The sequence below is a fragment of the Corythoichthys intestinalis genome, chromosome 2, assembly GCF_030265065.1.
Source record: "Corythoichthys intestinalis isolate RoL2023-P3 chromosome 2, ASM3026506v1, whole genome shotgun sequence".
NCBI classification, from domain to species: domain Eukaryota; kingdom Metazoa; phylum Chordata; class Actinopteri; order Syngnathiformes; family Syngnathidae; genus Corythoichthys; species Corythoichthys intestinalis.
Window position 1 is genome coordinate 20,189,745 of NC_080396.1, and position 12,814 is coordinate 20,202,558.

Sequence of the window (12,814 nt, forward strand, 5' to 3'; positions counted from 1 at the left end):
GTGACTGGCACAACAACAATAAAAGCCAATCCTCATCGTCATTATCACCATCAACATATACTATTTGATGTTTGATCTCAGCTTAGTAGTGTCATAGAGATACTGTTTGATGTTTGATCTCAACTTTGTTGTGGCATAGAGTATACAAAAGCCAACACTTTACCTCAATCGATGATGACAATTATTCCATGAAAGACTAAAGGTAATCAAATGTAAATTTGTGACCTTTACTGATTGACTGCGCACTGGAGAATTAGTGCATATTTAGTCATGTTAAAAAATTAGGACACCCCATTAAATATTCGGTTGGTTATGAAGAAATGTTCACATATCAATGTCTGATCTAGTTTTTTTTTCATCTTTGGAAACTAAAGTGATTTAATTGCAGGTTAACAACAAAATTTAACATTGTTTTACACATGAAGCCAAATACATCAACAAAACTGCATATTCTAACTGAGGAAAAAGTTATGACACCCTACCACCTAATAGCTAGTGTTTATTTGGCGCCGTTTGTAAAGCAGCGCATGCTGAAAATTACGACATTTTCTCACATTTAGCGCCACACAGTGTTGAAAACTTGGTGAGACATTTTTAGAGTCACTTTTTTTTTTTTGCACATTTACAACATTATTTAGCAACCTAAATATTCATTTTTAAATAAGAAGTTTTGGACCTGAATGTTTAAATCCAGAGCTAAATATTTTATTCAAATCTTACATTTACAGTGCCCTCCATAATTATTGGCACCCCTGAAAAAGATGTGTTTTTTAGCTTCTAATATTTATTTATTCAAATAATATGGGACCTTAATGGAAAAAAAGAGAAAAATCCAACCTTCAATACAAGTGCATTCATTCAGTGGGGAAAAAATCCCACATAAAGAAAAAAATATTTGACATCAAATAATGTGTGTCACAATTATTAGCACCCCTGGTGTTAATACTTTGTACAACCCCCTTTTGCCAACAAAACAAGGTCTGGAGACTGAGATGGCCATGGCCATGACCAAAACACACGACCGTGTGCTTTGGTCAGATGAGACCAAGATTGAGCTTTTTGGCAACAAACACTCTAAGTGGGTCTAGTGTGCCACGAAAGATGCGCATGCTGAAAAGCACCTCATACCCACTGTGAAGTATGGGGGTGGGTCAGTGATGCTGTGGGGCTGTTTCGCTTCCAAATGCCCTGGGAACCTTGTTAGGGTGCATGGCATAGTGAATGCTTTGAAATACCAGGACATTTTAAATCAGAATCTGTTGCCCTCTGCCAGAAAGCTGAAGATGGGTCGTCACTGGGTCTTTCAGCAAGACAATGACCCTAAACATATGGCGAAATCTACACAGAAATGGTTCACCAGACACAAAACCAAGCTCCTCCCATGGCCATCTCAGTCCCCAGACCTTGTTTTGTTGGCAAAAGGGGGTTGTACCAAGTATTAACACCAGGGGTGCTAATAATTGTGACACACATTATTTGATGTCAAATAATTTTTCTTTATTTGGGATTTTTTCCTCACTGAATGAATGCACTTGTATTGAAGGTTGGATTTTTCTCTTTTTTTCCATTAAGGTCCCATATTATTTGAATTTTAAAAAATTATTAAAAGCTAAAAAACACATCTTTTTCAGGGGTGCCAATAATTATGGAGGACGCTGTATATCCTATATCCTAGATGCTAAATCTGGAAACGGTTGGAACTAAATAATTAGCTTAATATGCAAATTCACATGACTGGAGACCGGAAGTAACAAAATAAAAGCTGGAGCACACAAAATACTCTCTAAATAGTTTCTCTTACATATGTATTTTACCTATATATTGTTATTATCACAATGACTCATGCCCAAGAGCAGACTGCCATCGTTGAGTAGGTTTTATTCATTTTCAAGCAACGTAAACAGACAGTCTGAGCTGCTCCACCAGCTTTTATTTTGTTACTTCCGATCTCCAGTCATGTTAATTTGCATATTAAGCTAAATATTTAGTTCCGACCGTTTCCTGATTTAACATTTAGGATATAGGATATAAATTTAAGATTTAAATTAACTATTTAGTTCTGGATTTAACCAATCAGGTCTAAAACTTCTTATTTAAAAATAAATATTTAAGTTACTAAATAATGTTGCTAATGTGCAAAAAAAAGTGACTCTAAAAATTTCACACCATTTTAAACATTGTGTGGCGCTAAATGTGAGAAAATGTTGTCGTCATTTTCAGCATGTGCTGCTTTACAAATGGCTCCCCATAAGTGTTACCCCCTGAAATAATTTCAATGAAACGCTTTTTGTAGCCATCTTATTTTATTTTTCTTATTAGCCTCGTATTTTCAGCTGTGAGATGTTTGAGGGGTTTCTTGCATGTATAGCCCGTTTCAAGTCACCCCAGAGCATCTCAGTGGGATTAAGATCTGGGCTTTGACTTGGCCATTCCAATACTCTTAATTTCTTCCTTTTCAGCCAGTCCTTGGTGGATTTACTGGTATGTTTCGGGTCATTGTCATGTTGCGGGGTCCAGTTTCGCTTCAGCTTTAATTTTTCACAGATCATTTCACATGTTCCTCAAGCACCCTCTGATACACGATAGAATTCATGGCGGATTCTATGATGTGAGCTGGCCAGGTCTTGCTGTAGCAAAGCAACCCCAAACCATGACACTTCCACCTCCATGCTACACACTTGGTATGAGGTTCTGTATTGGGTTTACGCCAAACATGTACTCTGTTCTGGTGTCCAAATAATTCAATTTTAGATTCATCTGTCCAAAGAACATTATTCCAGAAGTCCTTGTCTTTGTCTAAATCAGATGTTGGCAACCTATGACACGCGTGTCAGCACTGGCACGCGAAGGGTTAACCTGTGACACGCGAGCGCATGGCAACATTTTTTAAAATGCGCCTTTTTACCTGAAGTTAAGACATTTTCAGTTGCGCGCCCTGTTACTTAAGGGCTTTACGGGAGCGTCCCTCCCACCCCCTCTGCCTGCCTATGGCGTTACAGTTGTGGTCAAAAGTTTACATACACTTGTGAAGAACATAATGTCATGGCTCTCTTGAGTTTCCAGTTATTTCTACAACTTTGATTTTTCTCTGATAGAGTGATTGGAACGGATACTTCTTTGTCACAAAAAACATTCATGAAGTTTGGTCCTTTTATGACTTTATTATGGGTGAACAGAAAAAAGTGATCAAATCTGCTGGGTCAAAAATATACATACAGCAGTGCTAATATTTGGTAACATGTCCCTTGGCCATTTTCACTTCAATTAGGCGCTTTTGGTAGCCATCCACAAGCTTCTGGCAAGCTTCTGGTTGAATCTTTGACCACTCCTCTTGACAGAATTGGTGCAGTTCAGTAAAATTTGATGGCTTTCTGACATGGACTTGTTTCTGAGGCATTGTCCACAAGTTCTCAAAGGCGTTTAAGTCAGGACTTTGGGAAGGCCATTCGAAAACCTTAATTCTAGCCTGATTTAGCCATTCCATTACCACTTTTGATGTGTGTTTGGGGTCATTGTCCTGTTGGAACACCCAACTGCGCCCAAGACCCAATCTTCGGGCTGATGACGTTAGGTTATCTTGAAGAATTTGAAGGTAATCCTCCTTCTTAATTATCCCATTTACTCTCTGTAAAGCACCAGTTCCATTGGCAGCAAAACAGCCCCACAGCATAATACTACCACCACCGTGCTTGACGGTAGGCATGGTGTACTTGGGGTTAAAGGCCTCACCTTTTCTCCTCCAAACATATTGCTGGGCATTGTGGCCAAACAGCTCGATTTTTGTTTCGTCTGACCACAGAACTTTCCTCCAGAAGGTCTTATCTTTGTCCATGTGATCAGCAGCAAACTTGAGTCGAGCTGAAACTGTATATGAGAGTAGTAACGGATTTTGAGCACACCTCCAGCTCTTCTTCAATTCTATGCTCGTCGGATTTTTTTCTCCGCGCGCTCAATTCAGCACAGGCGACTAACGTATCACTAAACCAGTTTTTTTCAACCGGTGTGCCGCGGCACACCAGTGTGCCGTGAGTGACTGTCAGGTGTGCCGCAAGAAATGATCAAATATGTTTTTTTTTTTTTTTTTTCATCGTCGGGTGGAGTTGCAGAAGGAAGGAAGGACAAGGTAGAAGGTTTCGGTTGAGTGCAAATGAGTGAGGTATTGCTCGTGTCTCGTTTAAGAACTGCTCGGATTTCTAGCCACCTTGCTGTCCGCGACAATGTGGACCATAGCACGTCTACTGTACATCATGGATTAGACTCGTCAAGTGTCTATACACGAAAGTGTCCTTTCCATATGTGATGACCGTCAATCCTCCCCCTGTGTTATATTCCAACATATTCTCAAGGACAGCCTCATTTTCCTGTTCTAAGCTGAAAGGAGTGGCACCCGGCGTGGTCTTCTGCTGCTGTAGCCCATCTGCCTCAAAGTTCGACGTACTGTGTGTTCAGAGATGCTCTTCTGCCTACCTTGGTTGTAACGGGTGGTTATTTGAGTCACTGTTGCCTTTCTATCAGCTCGAACCAGTCTGGCCATTCTCCTTTGACCTCTGGCATCAACAAGGCATTTCCGCCCACAGAACTGCCACTCACTGGATATTTTTTGTTTTTCGGACCATTCTCTGTAAACCCTAGAGATGGTTGTGCATGAAAATCCGAGTAGATCAGCAGTTTCAGAAATACTCAGACCAGCCCTTCTGGCACCAACAACCATGCCACGTTCAAAGTCACTCAAATCACCTTTCTTCCCCATACTGATGCTCGGTTTGAACTGCAGGAGATTGTCTTAAACCATGTCTACATGCCTAAATGCACTGAGTTGCCGCCATGTGATTGGCTGATTAGAAATTAAGTGTTAACGAGCAGTTGGACAGGTGTACTTAATAAAGTGGCCGGTGAGTGTATGTCCATGTTGTTTTGTTTGGAGTAAAGTTACAGCTCTGTTGAATATAAAAATTCCGATTTGTGTCATTCATCTTGGTGTGGCACACTGATTGACAAGAAAATTTGAAAGTGGCACTCCACACCAAAAAGGTTGCTGACCCCTGGTCTGCATTCGCTCTGGCAAACTTCAGTCTGGCCTTCATGTTCTTCTTGGAGAGCAAAGTTTTCCTCCTTCCACACCTCCCTTGAAGGTTAAACTTGTGAAGTCCACTGGTAGACTATTTTCCGAACAGTGGAATGGTTGATTTTATATTCTTTTGAGATCTTTTGAAATCCCTTACTAGACTCATATGCGTCTACAATCTTCTTTCTGAAGGCCTCAGACAGTTCCTTTGATCTCACCGTGGTGTTTTCTCTCACTTCAACAGTCAGTCACTGTTGAAAGTATTCTGTTTTGAGGAGTGGGGCAAACTTTCTTCAGACTGATGTCAAAGATCGGTAGATGGCTAACACTGGGAGGGTGTCCAACCTTTTTCTTCATGCATTTTTGTTGATATATTTGGTTTAATGAATAAAACAATGTTATTTTTTGTTGTTTTCCTGCAATTAAATTACTTTCTTTTCCAGAGATAAAGAAAAACAAGATCAGACATTGATATGTGAACATTTCTTAATAATGAACTGAATATTTAACGGGGTGTCCTAATTTTTTCTCATGACTGTATATGCACTAATTCTCCAGAGCGCAGTCAATCAGTAAAGGTCACAAATTTACATATATAGGACTACTGCGAAAAATTTGAATATCCAGAAATGTTGTTGTTATAATGAGATGAAAATCTTAATAAGCAAAGTTACAACAAGGAACTGAATGAGATTTTAATTTGCGTGTAATGGCTCAAAATTTGTTGTTTACATCTTTTATGTTAAACTCCCCCCCCCCCCCCCCCAAACAACAACTTGATGTTCAAATTTATCTGGTGGTAATGAGCAGTGTTGTTTTCGTAAACGATGACGATAACGAAAATATTTAGTCAACGAACACTTTTTTTCATGACGATGACGAGACGATAAAGAGCTAAAAACTTGTTTTGGGGGACTAAAACATAACAAGATGAATGCCAATTTTCGTTTGACGAGAAGTGAATTAGATGAAAATGTGCAATAGCTTCGATAGTTTTAAGGTGTAGCAATGTCTGGTTGTGTCACTCGTGATGTGCTGCCCCTCCCCCGACTCACTAGTGTGTTGTCTTCAGTCTCCATGCAGGCTTGCACGCACGGTAATATTTGTTTTCTTATCTTAGCCAGAGAGAATATGCAATGTTGCTTTAGCCTTTAAGGTCTGTGCTGAGTGATCATCACATACTCAATGTAACTCGTAGCGTTTGCATTGCATTCGCATTCACATAAAGCTAATGCGAACGGCAAGCGTCCTCTTAAACTCTCGGACAACTTTTTGTACATAGTTTGTGGCATCCACGCGGGTATAATTAATTGAAAATAATGTACTTTTTTCCTGCTGAGTGCGTATTACCACCAAGTTGGCGTTGTCCTAGTATACGCTACAACATGTGCTCATTTGTCAACCGAAAGAATTGGAAACCTTTATTCATTTATTTATTTATGGAGTAAATTTTTTAATGTTACAGACGGAAACATTTTTAGTAAACATCAACTAAAACTACATGAAATTAGTCTTGAGTTTTCATCAACAAATACTAGACAATCACATTTTGAGACGACTAGAATATGCTTAAGACTAAGCAAGTATTATCGTCCAAAAGATTAAGACGAAAATTAAAAGGACTGCCTAAAACATCGCTGGTGTACATATACAGTACAGGCCAAATTTTGGACACGCTTCATTCAATGCAACACAAATGAAGTTCCCAACCCCATTGATAAAGCAATAAATTACACTAATCAACCCTGAAAACGCATAACTGTGAAGTCAAAAACCATTTTAGGTGACTCCCTCTTGAAGCTTATCAAGCGAATGGCAAGAGTGTGCAAAAAAGTCATCAGAGCAAAGGGTGGCTACTTTAAAGATACTAGAATATGATACGTTTTTAGTTATTTCAATCTTTTTTGCCAAGTACATACAGTCCCTGACAAAAGTCTTGTCGCTTATCCATTTTGTAGAAACAATTGCTAATACCTGACTTATAATTATTCAATTGGTTTCAGAAATGGCTCATATGAAAGCTAAGACCCTCCCAAATGATGCTGAATGTACAAAAATATATTTGTTTCACTTAAAAAAGATTTATCATTTAATGAAGACATAAAGGTCAAATTTTGGCAAGACGAAAGTTTTGTCGCCTAAAGAAAATAGTGTGAAAATTGAACAGAAAATGTACTTCAAATACAAAAATACAGTGGGGCAAATAAGTCAACCACTAACTGTGCAAGTTCTCCCACTTGAAAATATTAGAGAGGCCTGTAATTGTCAACATGGGTAAACCTCAACCATGAGAGACAGTATGTAGAAAACAAAAACAGAAAATCACATTGTTTGATTTTTAAAGAATTTATTTGCAAATCATGGTTGAAAAAAAGTATTTGGTCATACCCAAAGTTCATCTCAATACTTTGTTATGTACCCTTTGTTGGCAATAACGGAGGCCAAACGTTTTCTGTAACTCTTCACAAGCTTTTCACACACTGTTGCTGGTATTTTGGCCCATTCCTCCATGTAGATCTCCTCTAGAGCAGTGATGTTTTGGGGCCGTCGTTGGGCAACATGAACTTTCAACTCCCTCCACAGATTTTCTACGGGGTTGGGATCTGGAGACTGGCTAGGCCACTCCAGGACCTTAAAATGCTTCTTACGAAGCCACTCCTTTTTTGCCCTGGCTGTGTGTTCGGGATCATTGTCATGCTGAAAGACCCAGCTACGTCTCATCTTCAATGCCCTTGCTGATGGAAGGAGATTTTCACTCAAAATCTCTCGATACATGGCCCCATTCATTCTTTCCTTTACACAGATCAGTCGTCCTGGTCCCTTTGCAGAAAAACAGCCCCAAAGCATAATGTTTACACCCCCATGCTTCACAGTGTTCACAGTGTTCTTTGACTATGGTGTTCTTCGGATGCAATTCCGTATTCTTTGTCCTCCAAACACGGGAACCTGTGTTTCTACCAAAAAGTTCTATTTTGGTTTTATCTGATCATAACACATTCTCCCAGTCCCCTTCTGGATCATCCAAATGCTCTCTAGCGAACCGCAGATGGGCCTGGACGTGTACTTTCTTTAGCAGGGGGACACGTCTGGCTGTGCAGGATTTGAGTCCCTGGCGGCGCATTGTCTTACTGATAGTAGCCTTTGTTACTGTGGTCCCAGCTCTCTGTAGGTCATTCACTAGGTCCCCCTGTGTGGTTCTGGGATTTTTGCTCATCGTTCTTGTTATCATTTTGAGGTAGATTATCAGTGGTCTTGTATGTCTTCCATTTTCTATTCAATGCTCCCACAGTTGATTTCTTTACACCAAGCGTTTTACCTATTGCAGATTCAGTCTTCCCAGCCTGGTGCAGGTCTACAATTTTGTCTCTGGTGTCCTTCGACAGCTCTTTGGTCTTGGCCATAGTGGAGTTTGGAGTGTGACTTACTGAGATTATGGACAGGTGTCTTTTATACCGAAAATGAGTTAAAACAGGTGCCATTAATACAGGTAACGAGTGGAGCCTCGTTAAACCTCGTTAGAAGAAGTTAGACCTCTTTGACAGCCAGAAATCTTGCTTGTTTGTAGGTGACCACATACTTATTTTCCACTCTAATTTGGAAAAATATATTTTTTTAAATCAAACAATGTGATTTTCTGTTTTTTTTCCACATTCTGTCTCTCATGGTTGAGTTTTACCCATGTTGACAATTACAGGCCTCTCTAATCTTTTCAAGTATGAGAACTTGCACAATTGGTGGTTGACTAAATACTTATTTGCCCCACTGTATATATCAATGATCAAGTTAATATTCACTCAAAAGACACACGGGATTATAAAGCACATTCGTGCATCAAAGCACTTGCCATTTGTTCCTTATCTTTTAATACTGTTGTTATTGTTTTGTCTGTTAATTGTTTTATTGTTTTATGGATGTTCTGCTTAAATTAATTACTTTATTAATTACCACTAAACTATGTATTAAACTACTTCATATTACTTTCACTACTATTACTTTAAACTACTTGACTTTAAATGTTTTTTTTTTTTTTTTTTTTTTTTTAATTATTATTATAAATGTTCTATGTTCTACTGTAAGTAACTCTATAAACGGCTATAATATTAGTCATATGACTATGTAATGCTCCAACAAAATATGTTCAATGTCATTAAGCACAACCAGAATTCATACATTATGGAAGTCAAACTATACATTTTGTGAATAAAAAAACCCGAAGGATGTGCCTTATAGTCCGAAAGATACGGTACACATGTCCATCAGTTGCATGTCAAGTGTATCACTCATACTTTCATATCTTTTCATCACACACGTTACCTCTCCAATCCACTCCATCTTGGCTTTTCACACGCTTCAAAAAAATATAAAAAAATTTAAATAAAAAAAAAATCCTTTAGGTACCTTCAGTATAACAACATTTATTTAAAAAACACATGGTCGTGGTGGTCTACATGGCAAACACGGCGGTAGAAAGGTGCACGCGAACCTGTGTGCAGTGCATCTCTCAGCATTCCACGTGCCGTGCCTCACTGAGCAGCTTAAAGACATCCGTCCTAAGTGGATCTGGGTAGATCACTGTGCTGATTGGCTGAGAGTGAAAAAGAAGAAAACACATTGACACAGCACTATGTCAAACTCATGACAGATAACAAACAAATTGTTTTCCACAAATGTAACAGATATGCAGGTCCTTATTTTCCTACGCTGACAAAATCCTGGCAAAGTGGTGTTTCAGACCAGGTTTTGGACTGGCTTGCCCCCAATTTGCACGCTTTATTCCATTTCTTTCGACTGCTATTCCCCGATCTGAAAGTAGGAAAAGTTGGTTTGCTCAGTGGAAGGTTGACTCGCACTGGGTGTGAGGACGTACAACAGACCTACAGGCAGCGTGGACTGCACTGGCATTAAAAACATTTGCGTCACATTTTACACTATGAAAATAGTTCCTCTAAATTGAATGAAAAATTCAATGATATGATCATTGGGCTGTCTTGGCCATGGGTAATGATGAAATGGCCAGAGGTGGGTACTAACGTGTTAGATTTGATCCGTTACATTTACTTCGTACATTTATTTGAGTAATTTTTTGAGAAAAATGTACTTTAGGAGTCATTTTACTTAGCAGTACGTTTTACTTTTACTTGAGGAGATTTGTGAAGAAGAAGCGCTACTCATACTCCGCTACTTTGCGCTACAGTAGATATTACATTTTTCCTCTTTATTCGACATTAGTGATGCACGATAAGATTTTTCAACCGATATCGATAACTGATAATTACCTGCCCCTTCCACCCGATAACCGATAATGTCACGCCGATAATTCTATTCAAATATGTATGTAAAATTTTAAAGTATACAAAGATAAATGTTACTGTGCAAAAAATGAAATTTAATGCTATTTTTTTCCCACATCAAATGTGAACAAGTAGTAAATTCCAACAACTAAACAATGGCAATGACATTGTGTAATAGTGAGCTTTTGGCAACAATTACTTAAGGAGTAAACACCCAAGTTGCACAAAAATGCATTTAAAAGTAAGCCATTCCTACATATATCACATTACTACACTGCGAAAACACCTCCTTAAAACTAGGAGAATCTGACAAAACTGTTGATTGCGCACATTTGGAGGCTAAATCAAATATATAATTATCGAATTGCATTATCGGTTGAATTTCGTTTTATCTGGATTATCTGTGTGACGGCATAATTGCCATTATCGGCTGATAATTATCGGTGACCAATATTATCGTGCATTTCTGTTCAACATATTAGATTTTACTTTTTTTTTTTTTTGCCAGAAACGCCAACAGTGGCTGAACCAGTTTCACCAATAAGACGTCGCAATAATAGTCACATGACTCGATCATGTGGTGTTTTAAAGCATCGTAAAAAATTAGGTATTTGACATACAGTCCCGACAAAAGTCTTGTCGCTTATCCATTTTGTAGAAACAATTGCTAACAACCTGACTTATAATTATTCAATTGCTTTCAGAATGGCTCATATGAAAGCTAAGACCCTCCCAAATGATGTTGAATGTACAAAAATATATTTGTTTCACTGAAAAAAGATTTATCATTTAATGAAGACATAAAGGTCCAATTTTGGCAAGACAAAAGTTTTGTCACCTACAGAAAATTGTGTGAAAATGGAACAAAAAATGTACTTCAAATACAAAAATATGTTACATAACATAAGCGAATTAAGTAATATTTTGTATGACTTGTATGGGCTTCAACAATGATTCATACAATTTATTGATGAAGTCATTAGGAACATCAAAGAAAGCAGTCTTGCATGCCTCCCAGAGTTCATCAACATTCTTGGGTTTCGTCTTCCATGCTTCCTCTTTCATCCTACCCCAGACATGCTCAATGATGTTCATGTCTGGTGACTGGGCTGGCCAGTCCTGGAGGATCTTGGTCTTCTTTGCCTTGAGGAACATTGAGGTAGAGATTGAAGTATGAGAACCATCCTGCTGCAGAATTTCTCCCTTTTTGTGGTTAGGAATGTAAGCTTGTAAGAATGTATGTTTGACTATTTATGTTGTCTTCCACCCTGTAGATCTCTCGCACAAACCATACTGGATGTAACCCCAGACCATGATTTTGCCACCACCAAACTTCACTGTTTTGTGGCAAAAGGTGGATTTTTCAGATGAATCTTCCACTGAATTACACCACAGTCGCCGCAAATATTGCAGATAGACCTACTGGAGCCCGCATGGATCCGAGATTCAATCAGAAAACAGTAAAGTTTGGTGGTGGCAAAATCATGGTCTAGGGTTACATCCAGTATGGGGGTGTGCGAGAGATCTGCAGGGTGGAAGGCAACATAAATAGTCTGAAATATCAACAAATCTTAACTGCCTCTTACATTTCTAACCATAAAAAGGGACAAATTCTGCAGCAGGATGGTACTCCATCGCATACTACAATCTCTACCTCAAATACAATCTCTACCTCAAAGTTCCTCAAGGCAAAGAAGATCAAGATCCTCCAGGACTGGCCAGCCCAGTCAACAGACATGAACAGGATGAAAGAGGAAGCATGGAAGACAAAACCCAAGAATGTTGATGAACTTTGGGATGGCATGCAAGACTGCTTTCTTTGATGTTCCTAAAGACTTCATCAATAAATTATATGAATCCTTGCCGAAACGCATGGATGCAGTCCTTCAAGCCCATGGAAGTCATACAAAATATTCAATTTGGCTCTCACAGCACCACTACTTAATTCGCTTATGTTATGTAATATATTTTTGTATTTGAGGTACATTTTTTGTTCAATTTTCACTCTACTTTCTGTAGTAAATTTGACCTTTATGTCTTCATTAAATAATATCTTTTTTCAGTGAAACAAATATGTTTTTGTACATTCGACATCATTTGGGAGGGTATTTGCTTTCATATGAGCCATATCTGAAACCAATAGAATAATTAAAAGTCAGGTTATTAGCAGTTGTTTCTAGAAAATGGATAAGCGACAAGACATTTGTCAGGGACTGTAGAGCACTGCCGTCAACATGACACGAAAGCGCAGATTTGAATCTCTCAGTTTTTATTTGGCACTGATTAACTACGGAAATCCGGAGATATGATCCTTTTAGTTTCATTATAACAAATGCTTTCTCTCATGCTCTTTGGACGAATAATGCTTAATTTCTGTAGATCTTTTTCTCTCACCGGAATTCAATGTTTTTGTTGTTGATGTATTTCTGGCTTAATGTGGTTATGTAATATGTTATAG